General features: G+C 41.1%; 1 long non-coding RNA gene across 2 annotated transcripts in view; it reads left to right on the top strand.

Annotated features, from left to right (window-relative positions):
- LOC134738277 (uncharacterized) overlaps positions 1–17,047 on the top strand; it is a 54,743-nt gene extending 37,696 nt beyond the window's left edge. Inside the window, exons 7-8 of one of the 2 annotated variants that reach the window (XR_010123934.1) lie at positions 10,521–10,604; positions 14,305–17,047. This is a non-coding gene — a long non-coding RNA (uncharacterized LOC134738277). The remainder of the gene's footprint in view (positions 1–10,520; positions 10,605–14,304) is intronic. The other variant, XR_010123935.1, reaches the window with a different exon arrangement.
- Positions 17,048–17,481: the final 434 nt, after the last annotated feature.

The raw sequence follows: 17,481 nt of genomic DNA, 5'->3' as shown, positions 1-17,481 counted from the left end.
AAGAATCATGTACCAGGACTGAGGGCTACATCCTAGGGCTAAAGGAAAAATGAGAAAAGACTGGTACTAACAAAAATGAAAAGAAGCCTTCACAGGATTGAGGTGACTGGCCAGACGCTACTTGCCAGAACACAACTCAGTGCTCTGTGGAGGAAAATAAGGTTATTGAGAGTCTTTAGTATATATTATCCTGAAGGTTCAGAGGAGAAACTCTTGGTGACCGTGACTTAGATAAAGAGATTTTAGACTTAACACCAAGAGCGTCATCTATAAAAGAAAAAAGTTAATAAAAGTTAATAAATTGGATTTCATCAAAATTAAAAACATTGGCTCCACCATAGACCCTGTTAAAATGATGAAAAGACAAGCTAGACACATGGATAAAATCTTCAAAAGCTACATATCTGACAAAGGACTCATATCTGGAGTATGTCTCAAACCTCAACGCAAAAAACATTCAATTAGAAAATGGGCAGAAGACATGAGAAATATTTTACCAAAGAGGCTATATGAATAGCAGATGAGTACATGAGAATATATTTGTCATTATTATCTGTTAAGGAAAAGCAAACTAATTCTGCAACTATACGCCTATTAAAACAGTATAATAGTGGCAGTACCAAGAGCTGTCAAGGATGCTGAAAAACTAGCTCTGTACATTGCTGATGGGAGTGTAAAATCGTACAACTACTCTGGAAACATTTTGGCCATTTGGTAAACTAAACATTTACTTACCATATTTTAACTCCATATTACACATCCATATGAATATACATATTACATATTCACTTTGAGCTTTTTTTCAGAGGTATGAAATCTTATGTTCATGCAAATATCTATATATGACTATTCTTCCTAGCTTTATTTGTAATAAACTGAAACTGGAAACACTAGAATGTCACTCAGTTTGTGAATGATTAAACAAACTGTGTTACATCCTTGGAATGGAATACTGCTTAGTAAAGTGAAATGAACTATTGATACCCAACAACTTGGATGGCTTTCAAGGGCATTAGATGAGTGAAATGTCATATTAATATACCATTCTTGAAATGACAGTGTGAGAAAACAGATCAGTGTGTATTAGTCCATTCTTATGCTGCTATGAAGAAATACCCAAGACTGGGTAATTTATAGGGAAAAGAGATTTAATTGACTCACAGTTCCACGTGGCTGGGGAGGCCTCAGGAAACTTACAATCATGGCAGATGGCACTTCTTCACATGGCGGGAGGACAGAACGAGTGCCGAGTGGAGGGGGAAGCCCCTTATAAAAGCATCAGCTCTTGTAAGAACTTACTATTGTGAAAGCAGCATGAGGGAAACCACCCCCATGATTCAGTTATCTCCACCTGGTCCCACCCTTGACATGTGGGGATTATTATGATTCAGGGTGAGCTTTGGGTGGGGACACAGAGCCAAACTATATCACAGCTGTTGCCAGGGGTTAGGGATATTGGGGGAAGAGGGAGAGTTTGAGTGCATAAGGATTACATGAGGGAGATCTTCATCATGACTGATTGGTTCTGTACTTTGATTGCAGAGGTGGTTGTGTGAATCTACACATGTGGTAAAGTGATGTAGAATTATATATGCACACTGTACCAATGGCAGACTTTTGGCTTTGATATTGTTCTATAATTATGTAAGATGTTACCATTATGGGAAACTGGAGGAAGGGCATATGGGACTTCTTTGTACTGCTTTTTCTATTCCCTGTGAGTTTATAATTATTTCACAATAAAAGTTCAAAAACACTTATTGGATGGACATCACAGAACATAATAAAAGAAAGAATCAGTGAATTATAGGTCTGTTTAATAGAAATGACTCAAACTGACACACAAAGCAAAAAGAATGAAGAAAACAGAACACAGTGTCTGAGACTTTGTGGAATAATATGATATAAAATTATCTAACAGTCACATGATTTGATTCTCAGAAGGAGATGAAAGAATGAGATAGAAGGAATATTTGAAGGAATAATTGTTGAAAATGTTTCCAAATTGATGATAATGTCAGCTCACATTCCCAAGAATCACATTGAACCCTGACCAAGATAAACCAAAGAGGACTACATCTAGGCTTATCATAGTCAAACTGCTTAAAATCAAAACTAAAGAGAAAAATCCTAAAAGCAGTTAGAGAAATCCTATATAGTCCATGTTGGGAAACAGTTCTATGAATGTGTGCTGACTTCTCATTTGAAACCATAGATGCCATTAGACAGTGGAACAATATTTTTAAAGTATTCAAAGAAAAAAATTGCTATCCCAGAATTCTATATTTTGCCAAAATATTCTCAAAAATAAAAAGGAAATAAAGAAAAAAATGGGTAAATTAGTCTCCAAACTGAGAGAATTTGACTGGAAATGTTAAAATGAATTTTTCATGTTAAAGTTAAATGAGCAAATATAAACCTGGGTTTACAAGAATAATTGAAGAGTGCTATAGTGATAAATATGTTGGACAATAAACAATTTTTCATAACTTGTTAAATCTATTGTTTAAGGCCAGAAAAATGGATTGTGTGTTTTATAACATAAGTAGAAGTAAAATATATGACAGCAATTGTATAAAGGGTTGGAGGAACATATGTGACGTGTTTAATGTGAATTTTATTGTATCTATATTTTATGTGTATATTGTTTTATGTATATATTGTATGTGTGAGGTTTTTTTTTCTTTTTTTTTTCTTTTATTTTTTGAGAGAGTCTCACTCAGTTACCCAGGCTGGAGTGCAGTGGCATGATCTTGGCTCACTGCACCTCTGTCTCCTGGATTCAAGTGATTCTTGTGCCTCAACCTGCCGAATAACTGGGATTACAGGTGTGTGCTACCATGCCTGGCTAATTTTTAATTTTATTTTTTAGTAGAGTTGGGGTTTCATCATGTTGGCCAGGCTGGTCCTGAACTCCTGGTCTCAGGTGATTCATCTGCCTTAGCCTCCCAAAGTGCTGGGATTATAGGCACCAGCCACCATGCCCTGTATAGCCCATAATACAGCTAATATTGTATATGTACTTACACGTATGTGAAATAGTATAATGTTGATTAAAGGTTACTTCTGATAATTTATGCATACTATTATAATTGGAAGACTATCCAGAAAAAAAAAACAAACTGAAAAATGAGAGTAATTACTGAATAGTGAGTAGAAGAGATGAAAAGGAGTACTTGGCTAATCATAGTGTGGTGGTGTTTACAACTGATTGTAACTAGTTACAGATTTGTTTCTTCTCCACTCCCACTGCTTCACTTGACTAGCCTTAAAAAAAAAAAAAAAAAAACAAAAAACCGATCTGTGGTCTGTATCCCTGGCTTTATGGGATGTATACCTCCCCAGTATCCCCAGGACAGGAGCTTGCAAATGCCATAAAACCTGGAGGACACTACAAAACTGTCAGCATCAGGATAGCAAAGGTGATAGGATTAAATAGGTTTTTATAAAAGTTTGATAAGTTTTTTTAATAAAAGAAAAAGAAGAGCTATCTAATTATCTATTGAGAATAATATAATCTTGGTACAAAACTGGAACAAGGATGTCCAAGGAAAGTTCACGATGGAACAGTCTGAATGGCGAGTCTTTGTCACAGGAGAGGGTACAGGGCAGTGCTTAGTGCTCGGCCTCTGGAGCCAGGCAATCCGGATTTGTATTCCTGCTGCCACTACTTATCTTCCCTGTGACCTTTGGGAAAATGACTCGCCTTCACTGCACCTTCACTTCCTCATCGATAAAGGGGGAAATAACCTTTACAATAAGCCTTCTAGGATGAAATGAAATAATTCAAGGAAAGTCACTTAACAATACCCAGAACATAGAAAACCAAATAGATGTTAGCTATTATTAACTTTTAGGAACATGAATTCCAAAATTTTAAGTAAAATAATACCAAGTTGAATACAACAATGTACACACACAAATAATGCATCATGGTGAATTAGGTTTTATTACAATAATGCAAGGGCAGAGTCAACATCATATAATGCACTATTAGCAAGCTAGCTTCCTTTTGTTTTAAGACAAGTTCTCACTGTCAACCAGGCTGGGGTGCAGTGTCAACATCTTGGCTCACTGCAACCTCCACCTCCCCACCTCAAGCAATCCTCCCCACAGCCTTCCAATGTGCTGAGGTTACAGGTGCGTGCCACCACACCCAGCCCTATCTTCCTTAGTGTAAAGTGATTATCATACTTAATAGTAAAATTTTAGAAGCGCTTTTCATCAAAGTTAGGACATAGACAAGAGTACCTTCTATCGATGTCTCTACTGAACATGGCACTGGAGACCCTAGATAATGTGTTAGGCTATTACATATGAAATTGCCATTTTTTTTAGGTTATGGAGTGCAATGGAGTGCAGTGGCATAGCATCAGAAATGTATGTAATTCAACCTATAATAGAAATAAATCAGCCGGGTGAGATGGCTTATGCCTATAATCCGAGCACTTTGGGAGGCCGAGGCAGGCAGATCACCTGAGATTAGGAGTTGGAGACCAGGCTGGCCAAAATAATGAAACCCCGTCTGTACTAAAAAAAAATACAAAATTACCCAGGTGTAGTGGCGGGTGCCTGTAATCCCAGTTACTTAGGAGGCTGAGGCAGGAGAATCTCTAGAACTCAGGAGGTGGAGGTTGCAGTGAGCCAAAATCATTACACTGCACTCCAGCCTGGGCAACAGAGCGAGGCTCTTCTCAGAAACAAACAAACAAACAAACAAAAATAAAGAAAATTTCAAGTTTTCTCTTTACACAATATGGATGTACTTCATAATGGACTTCCTCAACATGATTCATGAGTGAAGTGACATTCAAACTTGGTAGCTTTTCAGTAGAACTTCCTTTCCCAACAGTTTTTTCTGTTCCTTTAATTATGGCAATATCTCAGAGCTCTGAACATATGTCAAGGGTTTGAATATTTTTCATGTGGCTGGAAATTTTTGCCCTCTGCCAAACTTAGAACTTTTTTCCTCTGCCTGGAACTTTTTGCCCCGCATCTTCCGATCGCCCCCTGTGTCCTCTTGCCATGCCACTACCCTTTTTTGAGTGTGTCTATTTTCTGGCATACAAGACATTACAGGCTCATCTTGTGTTTTCCCTACCCTGACCCACAATCAGCCATTACTTCAAGGAGCCCTGCTTCCGTTACTGGAGAATGCTGTTAGAAACCAGGATCTGGTGCTAGGCATGCTCATTTCTATTGGAGTGTCATATAAACAATTTGTCAATTTTTTGTAGGTCCTCCCAGTGGATAGGATTAGGAAATAAAACATGCATACTAACCACACATACACACACATCTACATCTGTTTCTGTATCTGTCTGTATACATATTAAAATAAACATGAGTTGATAACGAATGTTTCCGCTTTAATCCAAGCACAGATTTCATCCTAGCCTCCCGCTCTTCCTTCTTTTTAGCCTTTTCAACAGTGGGAAGTGTGGCTCTTGTTATGTACACTTTATTCACTTATTTGTTTGACCCTAGTATCATAAAGTAGTTCCGTATGCCTGTGACAGATTGACTAACTGGAGTCCATTGTTTGTAGACAGATATTTTTGCCCTAAGCCTCACAGCAGGGGTGGCCAAACTTTTGGCTTCCCTGGGTCACACTGGAAAAAGAATTGTCTTGGGCCACACATAAAATACACTAACACTAACGATAGCTGATGAGCTAAAAAAAAAAATCACAAAAAAGTTTCATAATGTTGTAAGAAAGTTTACTAATTTGTTTTGGGCCACATTCAAAGCCATCCTGGGCCACAGGTTGGACAAGCTTGCCTTATAGTATCCAGTCAAAATGCTGTTTTCCAAAATTAGTTATTTTCTTCTTCATCCCTTTCAGTGTGGCCATTATTTATAATGCAGTTTGGTTCATTAGTGTTTCTATTCCAAAAACACCCTCAGCCTTCCTATCCTAGTTTTAATGAATTATTAGGGTGAAACATAATAAGAGTTGGAGCTATACAGAAATGTCTACTCAGAGGTGCTTTGTTCCCTCCTATTCTGTTCCCACCACTCCTACTTTCCACTCCTTTTTCCACTGACCCTGTGAGCATCATATTTATTGTTAATGGCAGTTACATTTTTACCAAGTGCTTACTATCTGTAGGCACTTGGTGTGTATTGCTTCTTCTGGTATTCACAGCAACCTCTTGAGGTAGGCACTATTATTATCCACCCCTCCCTTTTTTTTTTTTGAGACAGAGTCTCACTCTGTTGCCCAGGCTGGAGTGCAGTGGTGCGATCTCAGCTCGCTGCAACCTCTGCCTCCCAGGTTCAAGCAATTCTCCTGCCTCTGCTTCCCAAGTAGCTGCAAGTACAGGTGCGAGCCACCACATCCATCTGATTTTTGTATTTTTAGCAGGGATGGGTTTTGCCATGTTGGCCAGGCTGGTCTCAAACCCCTGATCTCAGGTGATCAACCCCTCTTGACCTCCCAAAGTGCTGGGATTAGAGGCATGAGACACTGTGCCCGACTATTATCCCCGTTTTTTAGATGAGAAAGCTGAGTCCCAGACAGCATAAGGAGCTTGTCCAGAGTGACATCTCTGATGCATAACCAGTACTCAAACCAGTATTTTTCTGACACCAAGGCCTGTGTGTAAACTGTAAAAGGGCTGTTTGGCACCTACTTTCCTAAAGTTGTCTGATCCCTTCTCAGTCCAGGTCTTCCTGAAGCATGGCGCTTCTGAAGTCACCTTTCTGAAAACATTCTGGTAACTGTTAGATCCCTTGTTCTAGCTATTTGTGTGTTCTGTGTGGTTAAACAAGGTTCACAGTGGGCCACCTGGCCTTTGGAACTTGGGTGAATAGGCTGCCTTCAGTTCATCCTCCCCACCCCCATTTTCAAAACATGGTTTTCCATGTGTTAGTTGTAAATTAGGAAACATAACCATGTTTTGAGGCTTCATAGAAAACAAACGTCTGGGGTCACACAGGTTGAAGGAGGAACCAAATTCAGCACTATCACTGTTCTATTCAGTAGGCAATTCTGGGGCCTTCCTGTGTCTCAGGTTCTGTACTAGTTGTTTCAGGTCTTTGGGATAAACACAAACTATCCCTGCCCTCAGGGGGATTAAGGTCAGGTGTACAAGTGACTCTAATTTGAGGCAAGGCTGGATTCAGTGCTGGAAGAGGAGGGCACACCTAACGCTATGGGAATTCAAAGAGGAAATGATCAGAATGAGGAGGGAGAGATGGGTCATTCCGGGAGAAGCTTCAGGGAAAAGCAACATTTGAAATGAGACTTTGGAGAGTGAGGGAAGTTTGGACAGATGGATATAGAGGATGCAAGGCCAGGGGAAAGGTTTTAGCTGGAAAGTCTGCTTCAGCAAATGTATGGGTAAAAAAAGAAAATCCACTTTGGGAGGCTGAGGCAGGTGGATCGCCTGAGGTCAGGAGTTCGAGACTACCCTAGGCAACATGGTGAAATGCTGTCTCTGCTAAAAATACAAAAATTAGCTGGGTGTGGTGGTGGGCACCTGTAATTCCAGCTACTGGGGAGGCTGAGGCAAGAGAATCACTTGAACCCAGGAGGCAGAGATTGCAGTGAGCCGAGATCACACCACTGCACTCCAGCCTGGGCAACAAGAGTAAAACTCCATCTCGAAAAAAAAAAAAAAAAAAAGGAAAGAAAGAAAATTGCAAGGCAGTGTGGGGAATGGTGAGTAATCTAATTTGGTTGTTGCAGAGAGGATGTAGAAGGAAGTGACAATAGAGAAAGCCAGACAGGTGGATTGGGGTCATCTTAAGGGCCTTTGTGCCAGTTAGGATGTTCTAGACTTCCAGTCAGGCTGCCCAGCTCAGACTGGCTTCAGCAATGAGGGGGTTTATTGGCTGTGTAATTGGGAAATCCAGAGGTTCTAGGACTACAGAAAATTATTATTTAGTATTAGTTTGACAACAACACCTTCTGTTTTCTGGGAGCAGGAGATGCTTGTCAAGCTGTAGGTCACTGAGTTGAATATTATCATGCTTTATTAAATTGCCAAGGGCACAGTAATTGTTGAGGGGAGAAGTACACATGAAATAAAACATGAACAGCTCAGAAATGTCAAATGATTATGACGTTGTTGTAAATTATTATAATTCTTTGAGCATCTACTAAAAACAGAGAAACTTGAGTTCCAGGTTGTGGGCTCAGTTCCACCAACAATCAGGAATGCGGTTTTGCACGAAGCCCGTCTTTCTTCTATACTCTTCAGTGTCCTCACCTGCAAAATGAGGGCTTTATATATATATATATATATATATTTTTTTTTTTTTTTTTTTTTTTTTTTTTTTTTTTGAGACGGAGTCTCACTCTGTCGCCCAGGCTGGAGTGCAGTGGCACAATCTCCGCTCATTGCAAACCCTGCCTCCTGGGTTCACACCATTCTTCTGCCTCAGCCTCCCAAGTAGCTGGGACCACAGGCGCCTGCCACCACGCCCGGCTAACTTTTTGTGTTTTTAGTAGAGATGGGGTTTCACTGTGTTAGCCAGGTTGGTCTCGATCTCCTGACCTCGTGATCCACCCGCCTCCACCTCCCAAAGTGCTAGGATTACAGGTGTGAGCCACCACGCCTGGCCAAGGCCTTTATTATATTAGGGTTCCCACTGTTTTTTAAAATACTTTTATTAAGTCCAACATTTTTACTAAGGTCATTGCTTTTATACATGCCTATTTATGAAAGGGGTTTTCGAGTATTTACCACTTTTTATTAGAAATAGAGACAAGTACGAATGTTTGATTTAATTGACACAGGCATAATTAAATGGGTATAAATGGCCATAGAAAGAGAAAATTAAGTTGAGTTACTCTGTTGGTTTCACTGATGAGGGAATATATCATTCAAACACCCAGGAATTAAATCTGTCCAACTCACAAATGGGGAAACCAGCTGTGTCTGTACCCATGGCCAGCCAGATTGAACACAAATCAGGAAAGTCAGTAACTTTTCCTCAGTTCTGAGGGACTTCAGTGGCTGTGGTTCATTTTCCTTTCGCTTCTGAAACAGTGCAAGTTGATGCTCGCCTGGACAGAGCGGCAATGAGTGGTGGAGTCTGAAGGCCAGGTCTGTGTTGAGATGACTATACGTCATCTCCCAGTGCCCAATGCATAGAAAAGACACACTGCTAAGTGTGAGATGCTCAGTGAAAAATAAAATCTGGGGTTGAATCATGATGGGGGATACTGCATACTCTGTTTCCCCCCTGCAGATTTCCAATGCTCATTAGTTTATAGAGACTCTGAGAATTCCTGCAGCAAAGGCACCTGCTGAGGTATTTACGAACTAGTTTAGCTAAACCAGACTTTCAACAATTCATTACTAAAGACCACTCAAAGTCTGTCAACACTCTGTCATCTCTATGTAATGATAGAAACATAGAAATTCAGGGTAAAGGTTTAGAAATTTCTATAGAAACTTGTCATTCTCCCAGCATCTGTATGTGACATCAGGGGACTTGTCTCAATGAGCAGTTACAGACCAACTCAGGTTTTGTCAGACTCGATGGAAACATGCAGAGTCTGTGAGCTGCAAACGAGTCACATACACAGGGACCACATTGCAAGCTGTGTTCTTTAAGGTTAGTTTGTCAACTATAGTATAATCTCACACATCTGAAAAATGGGAACATCTACTCTATAAAGTCTTATTTTTGCAATAATTTTAATTTTAAATCAAGCCAGTGTTAGCATTATTAGTGAAAACAAAAGAAAGTTGTATTATTTATTATTAAACCTAATTTGAGAGTGAAACAAATTGTATTAATTTTTTTAACCAATAAAAGATGCACCTTGTAAACCAAGAGATGATTATGAAAGTGATTCTGAGGAAATGAAGACCAAAAGAGTTTGTCCTGGTTTTACTCAGAAGTACTATTTCTAATGAACAGATGATCCCTGACATACAATGGTTTGACTTACAATTTTTTGACTTTATGATGATGTGAAAGTGATATGCATTCAGCAGAAACCATACTTCTGTATTCAATAAACTACACGAGATATTCAACACTTTAAAATGGGTTTGTGGGAGATAATTTTTGCCCAACGGAAGGTGAATGTAAATTTTCTGAGAATGTTTAAGGTGAGCTAGGCTAAGCTATGATGTTAGCTTAGGTGTATTAAATGCATTTTAATTTAATTTAATTTAATTTTTTGAGACAGTGTTTTGCTCTTGTCACCCAGGCTGGAGTGCAATGGTGTGATCTCAGCTCACTGCAACCTCTGCCTCTTGGGTTCAAGCGATTTTCTTGCCTCAGCCTCCCCAGTAGCTGGGATTACAGGTGCCTACCAACATGCCTGGCTAATTTTTGTATTTTTAGTAGAGACAGGATTTCACCATGTTGGCCAGGCTGGTCTCGAACTCCTGACCTGAGATGATCCACCTGCCTCAGCCTCCCAAAGAGTTGGGATTACAGGCTGAGCCACTGCACCTGGCCTTAAATGCATTTTTGGCTTAGATTTTCAACTGATGATGAGCTATAACTCCTTTGTGAGTTGAGGATCATCTGTCTTGAATTTGGTTTTACAGGCATAACTGAAGGTGAAAGGATAGAATCATAGTGTGTTACTGGCACAGGTGCATCGGCTAGTGAAGAAAGAAGACATTCAAAATGTAAGTTGCATTCATGTGGGAAGCACAAAGAATTAAATTCAAAACAATGAAACATTAGAGAAAAGCGTGGAGTTAAAAGACAACAGAATCAGGTGTTTACTATTTCTCATTTTAACACTAGTGCTTTACTGGCTTCTAATAAAGCTGTACTCCAGGAGGCTAAGACTGAAAAGTGACACTAGTGAAAAATAGCGTTGAAATACTTCCTTAGAAAAGTTGGGTGAATGTGGGGCAAAGATGCCACTAAACTTTAATTTTCCATCGACACACAAATTCAAAGTTTTCCAGAGCTGGTAAGTGAAATGGAAGATCCACTCACAGGACACATGCAGCATGCGAGGGGAATGCTTTTCAGCACTTCTTGATGGATGCACAAATAATGCCAATGTGGTAAATGTCTTTGGTAAATGTGCAATGGAATGTAGTTGTTGTGTGAAGGAAGAATTTTGTTTTCAGCTTCATTTTTGATAAACACAAGCAGCTCTGGACTGTGTGAAACCATGGAGCATTGTATAGTTAACAGGGGTGGTTTGGAGTCTTTTAGCTTTGCATAAGAGGATGTTCTGATGCAGAATCTACAGTGACAGGGAACCATTCTGGACAAGTTACAGAATTAAGGAGCTTGTGCCATGATGGAAATAAATCAATGACTTCTTTCCTTCAGAAGGTATTTCTCTGCCCCTCTGTGATGGATAATTTTTTTTTTTTTTTTTTTTTTGAGATGGAGTCTTGCTCTGTGGCCCAGGCTGGAGTGCAGTGGTGCCATCTCACCTCACTGCAAGCTCTGCCTCCCAGGTTCATGCCATTCTCCTGCCTCAGCCTCTCAAGTAGCTGGGCCTACAGGCACCTGCGGCTAATTTTTTGTATTTTTAGTAGAGCCGGGGTTTCACCATGTTAGCCAGGATGGTCTCGATCTCCTGACCTCGTGATCCATCCGCCTTGGCCTCCCAAAGTGCTGGGATTACAGGCATGAGCCACCGTGCCCCACCTTTTTTTTTTCTTTTCTTTTCTTTTTCTTTTTTTTTTTTTTTTTTTGTTAGTCCTTCCCTCCAATGTCATGGAGATAATCAGAAAATGTTTTAGAGCAAAAAAATTTATTTCTCCTTCTTGTTGTTAGCAAAGAAATTTATTTTTCCTTCTTGTTGTTATTTATTGGCCTTGGAGACATACACCAAATAGCTCATTCTACTTCTGAAATTTTGTTTTGATTTCCCTGGCCCCTCCTCACAAAGTATTTCAGATTAGCAGGGAGTCAAGCATCGACTATCTGTGAATAAAATATTTCAGGCTGCTTTTGCATAATATACATGCTCTTGCCTTTACGAGTCACACCTACATCTTCTGGTGTTGTAAAACACCAGGTAAAGAAGAAAACAATGTTTCTGAGTTCTGCTTTATCAGCCCAGTAGAGAACTCCTCCCTTCCCTGAACTGAAGGCCACGTCTAAGGGGTTGAAACAGGGCCAGTTACATTCTATGTTCCCAACATAATTGTCCATGCACAGATCCAATCAAGTTAAATGAGAAATAGGATATTTATTCTAAAAACAAGTTATTGCTACAATAATAACAATACTATAGTAATATTATTCTAATAATAAGATATTAGAATAAAAACTGGTTATTAAAGTACTAAACAGTTGAAAATCTAAATGTCTCACAAGGTCAACCGTATAGCAAGTATATAAGATTTAGTATTAGTCACACGTTAAAAATTATATCCATAAAAGTAATGACATAGGAAAACAGTTTATTGACACAGATATAACAAATATAACTAAACTATGCTAAAATGCATTTTAAAATAAAATATGCCAAAATATTATTGATGACTTTGGATGATGGTATTAATACTAAGGTTTCAAATTTAATTTGCTTCTTACTTTTTAGTACTTTTATAAATTTTTAAATAATAAAATTAGTGTCTTACAAATATCAAGTAATATCTAGAAATCAGAAAAAGGCATATTGCCAAAGGAGGACCGAGTTAGGAGATTTGGGGCTCCATTAAGTTTTGTTTATCATCAAAAAACAAACAAAAACCAGGCAAAAGTGGCAAAAAATATCTCACTCCCTTCCTGGAAAAGTAAATGAAACTATAAAGAATTTCCAAACTTAAAAACTATATGTCTCAAGTCTGTTCATAACTAGTGAAGTCACAGTTTCTAAAAACAATGATAAAGTTTTAATCGATATTTAATTCATATTTTTTGTTTAAAAAACTATCAGTATTGAAAGATAAATTTCATGGGAAAAGCATTGACTCATTAAGTTTTGCAGTCACAAAGGTAAATATAATTTGCTTAATGCTGTCCTCAGTTTACAGTGAGTCTTTAGTATTTTCTAAGCTATGAGTTCACCAAAATATAGGATTGTTTTGCTACATATAATTTGCTCAGTGATAAAACACAAAGGAGTTACCTATATTAAGATGTGAATAATAAATTTATGCAAAATTTATGAAAGTGTACATTGTAAAGACAATAAAACTTTCCCTTAAATTGGTGGGAAAGGAGCTCAAAAGCTAGCTGGGTAATTCATTATTTTAATGACTTCCTGCTTTACTGCAAACCCTCTCTGTTCATTCGGTGTTGGCAGTTTGAGCCCCTGTTAAGGATTTAGCCTCACACTGAAGTTTCTATAAGTTTCTGGATATCTGTCATGCTGGCATGTAGGTCATTCTCCTTTAGGAATGATGAGGAGGCTGGCAAGCGGTTGCTCCAAGGGAAGGGGTAATTTTTCAAACCTGAGCTGTCCAAGCTCAGCATGAATTGGAGTGGGCTGCTGACTCAGGCTAGCAGAGGCAGCCAGGAAACATGCAAATCTGCAATCCGTTCTGCCAGGTCTATCCCAGCAGGTGTCACTAAAAGGCAGCCCTGTGTGCTTCTGTCACTGTGGGGCAGCCTTGACAAGGAAGGTGGAAAGGAAAAAGAGACCCAGTGCTGAACTCCAAGCAGAGATGGGGATTTTCTCTCTGCATATTTTCCCTCCCCTCCCAGCCTGCATTTCCAATAACATATTGATTTATATTTGTATTATGAAACAAAAATGGTTGTAAGCAGATGTTCTTTCCTTTTACACACGTTAGCTCCTATTTACATTCCTAACTGAACAATGTCTAAAGAGGTACTTAAACTGATGTAAAACGCAGATAATCTTATGACCAAATGCTTAGCACAAGAAAAAACTTCAATTTGCAAGAGAAGTCCCTCCAAATACAGAAAGGGCCAGTATTGTACGAGGTACCTTAACTAAAATGTGGCAATGTAAGGAGCAGAGCAGGAAGAACCTTTAAGTCCGAAACTTACAACAAGTCAATTGCATAGTCAGTTTCCCTGGCCCTTCCACAGCAACCTGGGCATCTGTTTTCTCAACAATGGAGGTAACAATAGTAGCTATTTCAGAGTAGGAAATGGCTTAGAGCAGTGCTAGAATATGGTCGTGGCTATATAAAGTTTAGCTATTTGTATATTGTAAGAAACCTACAATGTATTCTTTTATCGGTAGTCAGTAATGGATTTCTTGTGGGAAAGTAGCAGCCTCCTATGGGGGGAACACCTGCAGTTCCCACTAAGTGAACACTGGTGTCTGCTAACCTTTGCCTCTATTTATCTCAAATACACTGTCAAGCTGTCCCTTGAGTTAGCAATTTTATTTACATTCTTTTTCTTTTTTTTTTCCTTTCCCTTTTCCTTCCACAGAGTCCCTCTCTGTCACCCAGTCTGGAGGGCAGCAGCGCCATCATAGTTCACTGCCACCTAGATGCCTGGGTTGAAGCAATCCTCCCATATCAGCCTTCAGAGTAGCTGGGACTACCTGCGCGGCCCACCACCCCTGGCTAATCTTTGTGGGCTTTGTTTTGTTTTTCCGTTCTGGGTTTCCACCGGGCACAGTGGCTCACCCCTGCAATCCCAGCACTTTGGAAGGCAGAGGCAGGCGGATCACCCGAGGTGGGAGACCAGCCTGACCAACCTGAAGAAACACCGTCTCTACTGAAAAAAAAAAAAAAGAATTAGCTGGACATGGTGGCTCATGCCTGTAATCCCAGCTACTAGGGAGGCCTAGGCAGGAGAATCACCTAAACTCGGGAGGTGGAGGTTGCGGTGAGCAAGATCGCACTATTGCACTCCAGCCTGGACAACAAGAGTGAAACTCCATCTCAAAACATAGACCGGTTTCACCATGTTGCCCGGGCGGTCTGGAACTCCTAGGCTGGAGCGATCTGCCACTCTCAGCCGTCCAAAGTCCTGGGATCACAAGGGGCAGGCACCACACCAGGCCGATCTATTCCTTTGTGATTAATAAATTGGACCGGGTGTGGTGGCTCACGCCTGCAATCCCAGCACCCCGGGAGGCGAGGCGGGCGGATCACCTGAGGTCCGGAGTTTGAGACCAGCCTGACTAACAGTGAGAAACTCAGTCTCTACCAAAAAAAAAAAAAAAAAAAAAAGCCGGGCATGGTGGCTCACGCCTGCAATCCCAGCACCCAGGGAGGTGGAGGCAGGCGGATCACCCGAGATCAGGAGCTCGAGATCAGCCCGACCAACACGGAGAAACCCCATCTGTACCAAAAAAATAAAACCAAAATTAGCTGGCATGGTGGCTCATGCCTGCAATCCCAGCCACTCAGGAGGCTGAGGCAGGAGAACCACCTAAACCCGGGAGGTGGAGGCCACGGCGAGCTGAGACCGAGCCACTGCCCTCCAGCCTGGAAAACAAGAGCGAAACTCCACTCAAAAAAAAAAAAAAAAAAAAAGACCATATTTCACCACGTTGCCCAGGCCGGTCTGGAAGTCCTAGGCTCAATCGATCCGCCGCGCTCGGCCGTCCAAAGTACTGGGATCACAAGCATGAGCTACCACGCCAGGCTGATCTATTCCTTTCTGATTAATAAATTGGACCGGGCGTGGTGGCTCATGCCTGCAATCCCAGCACCCCGGCAGGCGAGGCGGGTGGATCACCTGAGGTCCGGAGTTTGAGACCAGCCTGACCAACAGTGAGAAACCCTGTCTCTACCAAAAAAAAAAAAAAGCTGGTCATGGTGGCTCACACCTGCAATCCCAGCACCCAGGGAGGTGGAGGCAGGTAGATCACCCGAGGTCAGGAGCTCGAGATCAGCCTGACCAACACGGAGAAACCCCATCTGTACCAAAAAAATAAAACCAAAATTAGCTGGCATGGTGGCTCATGCCTGCAATCCCAGCCACTCAGGAGGCTGAGGCAGGAGAACCACCTAAACCTGGGAGGTGGAGGCCGCAGTGAGTCGAGACCGCGCCACTGCACTCCAGCCTGGAAAACAAGAGCGAAACTCCACTCAAAAAAAAAAAAAAAGACCGTGTTTCACCATGTTGCCCAGGCCGGTCTGGAACTCCTAGGTTCAAGTGATCTGCTGCGCTCGGCCGTCCAAAGTCCTAGGATCACAAGGGTGAGCCACCACGCCAGGCCGATCTATTACTTTCTGATTAATAAATTGGGCCAGGCATGGTGGCTCACGCCTGCAATCCCAGCACCCCCGGGAGGCTGAGGTGGGTGGATAACCTGAGGTTGGGAGTTTGAGACCAGCCTGACCAATATGGAGAAACCTGTCTCCACCAAAAAAAAAAAAAATCAGCCAGGCATGGTGGCTCACTCCTGCAATCCCAGCCACTTGGGAGGCTGAGGTGGGAAGATCACTTAAAACTGGGAGGTGGAGGTTGTGGTGAGCCGTCATTTACTCCAGCCTGGGCAACAAGAGCGAAACTCCATCTGAAAAACAAACAAACAACAACAAAAAAACAGGTTTCACCATGTTGCCCAGGCGGGTCTGGAACTCCCAGGCTCAAGTGATCTGCCTCACTCCCGGGATTACACTGTGAGGGTTAATTTTATGTGCCAACTTGACTGGGCCACAGGGTGCTCAGATTAAACATTGTTTCTGGTTGTGTTTGTGAGTGTTTCCAGATGACATTAGCTTTTGAGTCAGTGAATTCAGTAACATAGATGGCCCCATGGAGATGGACATCATCCAACCTGGTGAGGGCTTGAGTAGAACAAAGGGAGGAAGGGGAAATTTGCCCCCTTTCTTTCTGCCTCTTTGCTTGTGCTGGGACATCTCATCTTCTGCCCTGGGACTGGGATGTACACCATCAGATCTCCAGAAGGTTCTCAGGCCTTCTGACTTGGACAGAATTAAATCACCAATTTTCCTGAGTGTTCCAGCTTCCATAATAAATCTCTTTTTAAGAAAATGTGGGACATATACAACATGGAATACTATGAAGCTATAAAAAGGAACAAAATCATGTCCTTTTCAGCAACATGGATGCAGTTGGAGGCCATAATCCTCAGGAAACTAACACAGAGACAGAAAACCAAATACTGCATGTTCTCACTTATAAGTGGGAGCTAATAATTAAGTCCTAATTCCTAGAACCTGTAAATGTTACCTCATTTGGAAAAAGCATATTTTCAGGTATGATTAAGTTAAGGATCTTGAGGAGAGATTATCCTGGATTGTCTCTGTGGGCATTAAATCCTGGCATATATATCCTTGTAAGAGGGAGATAAAGGAGATTTAACTTCAGACAGAAGAGAAGGAGGCCCTGTGACCAAGGAGGCAGAGCCTGGAGTGGTGCAGCTGCAAGCCAATGAATGCCAGCAGCCACCAGAAGCTGGGAAAGTCAGAGAATGGATTTTCCCCTCAGCCTCTGAGAGCACTGGCTCTGCTGATACCTAGATTTCAGCCCAGTGATACTGACTTTGGACTTCTGATATCCAAAACTGTGAGAAGATAAATTTCTGTTGTTTTGATTCACCAACTTTTTGGTAATTTGCTCTAATAGCCACAGGAAACTAATGTACATGCCTACTGGGGTCCAGTTGTGTCCTGTGACTCCTGC

Source organism: Pongo pygmaeus, chromosome 16 (assembly GCF_028885625.2).
Source record: "Pongo pygmaeus isolate AG05252 chromosome 16, NHGRI_mPonPyg2-v2.0_pri, whole genome shotgun sequence".
NCBI classification, from domain to species: Eukaryota; Metazoa; Chordata; class Mammalia; order Primates; family Hominidae; genus Pongo; species Pongo pygmaeus.
The sequence above is the reverse complement of the archived record's forward strand: the minus strand, read 5'-3'. Positions and strand labels throughout refer to the sequence as shown.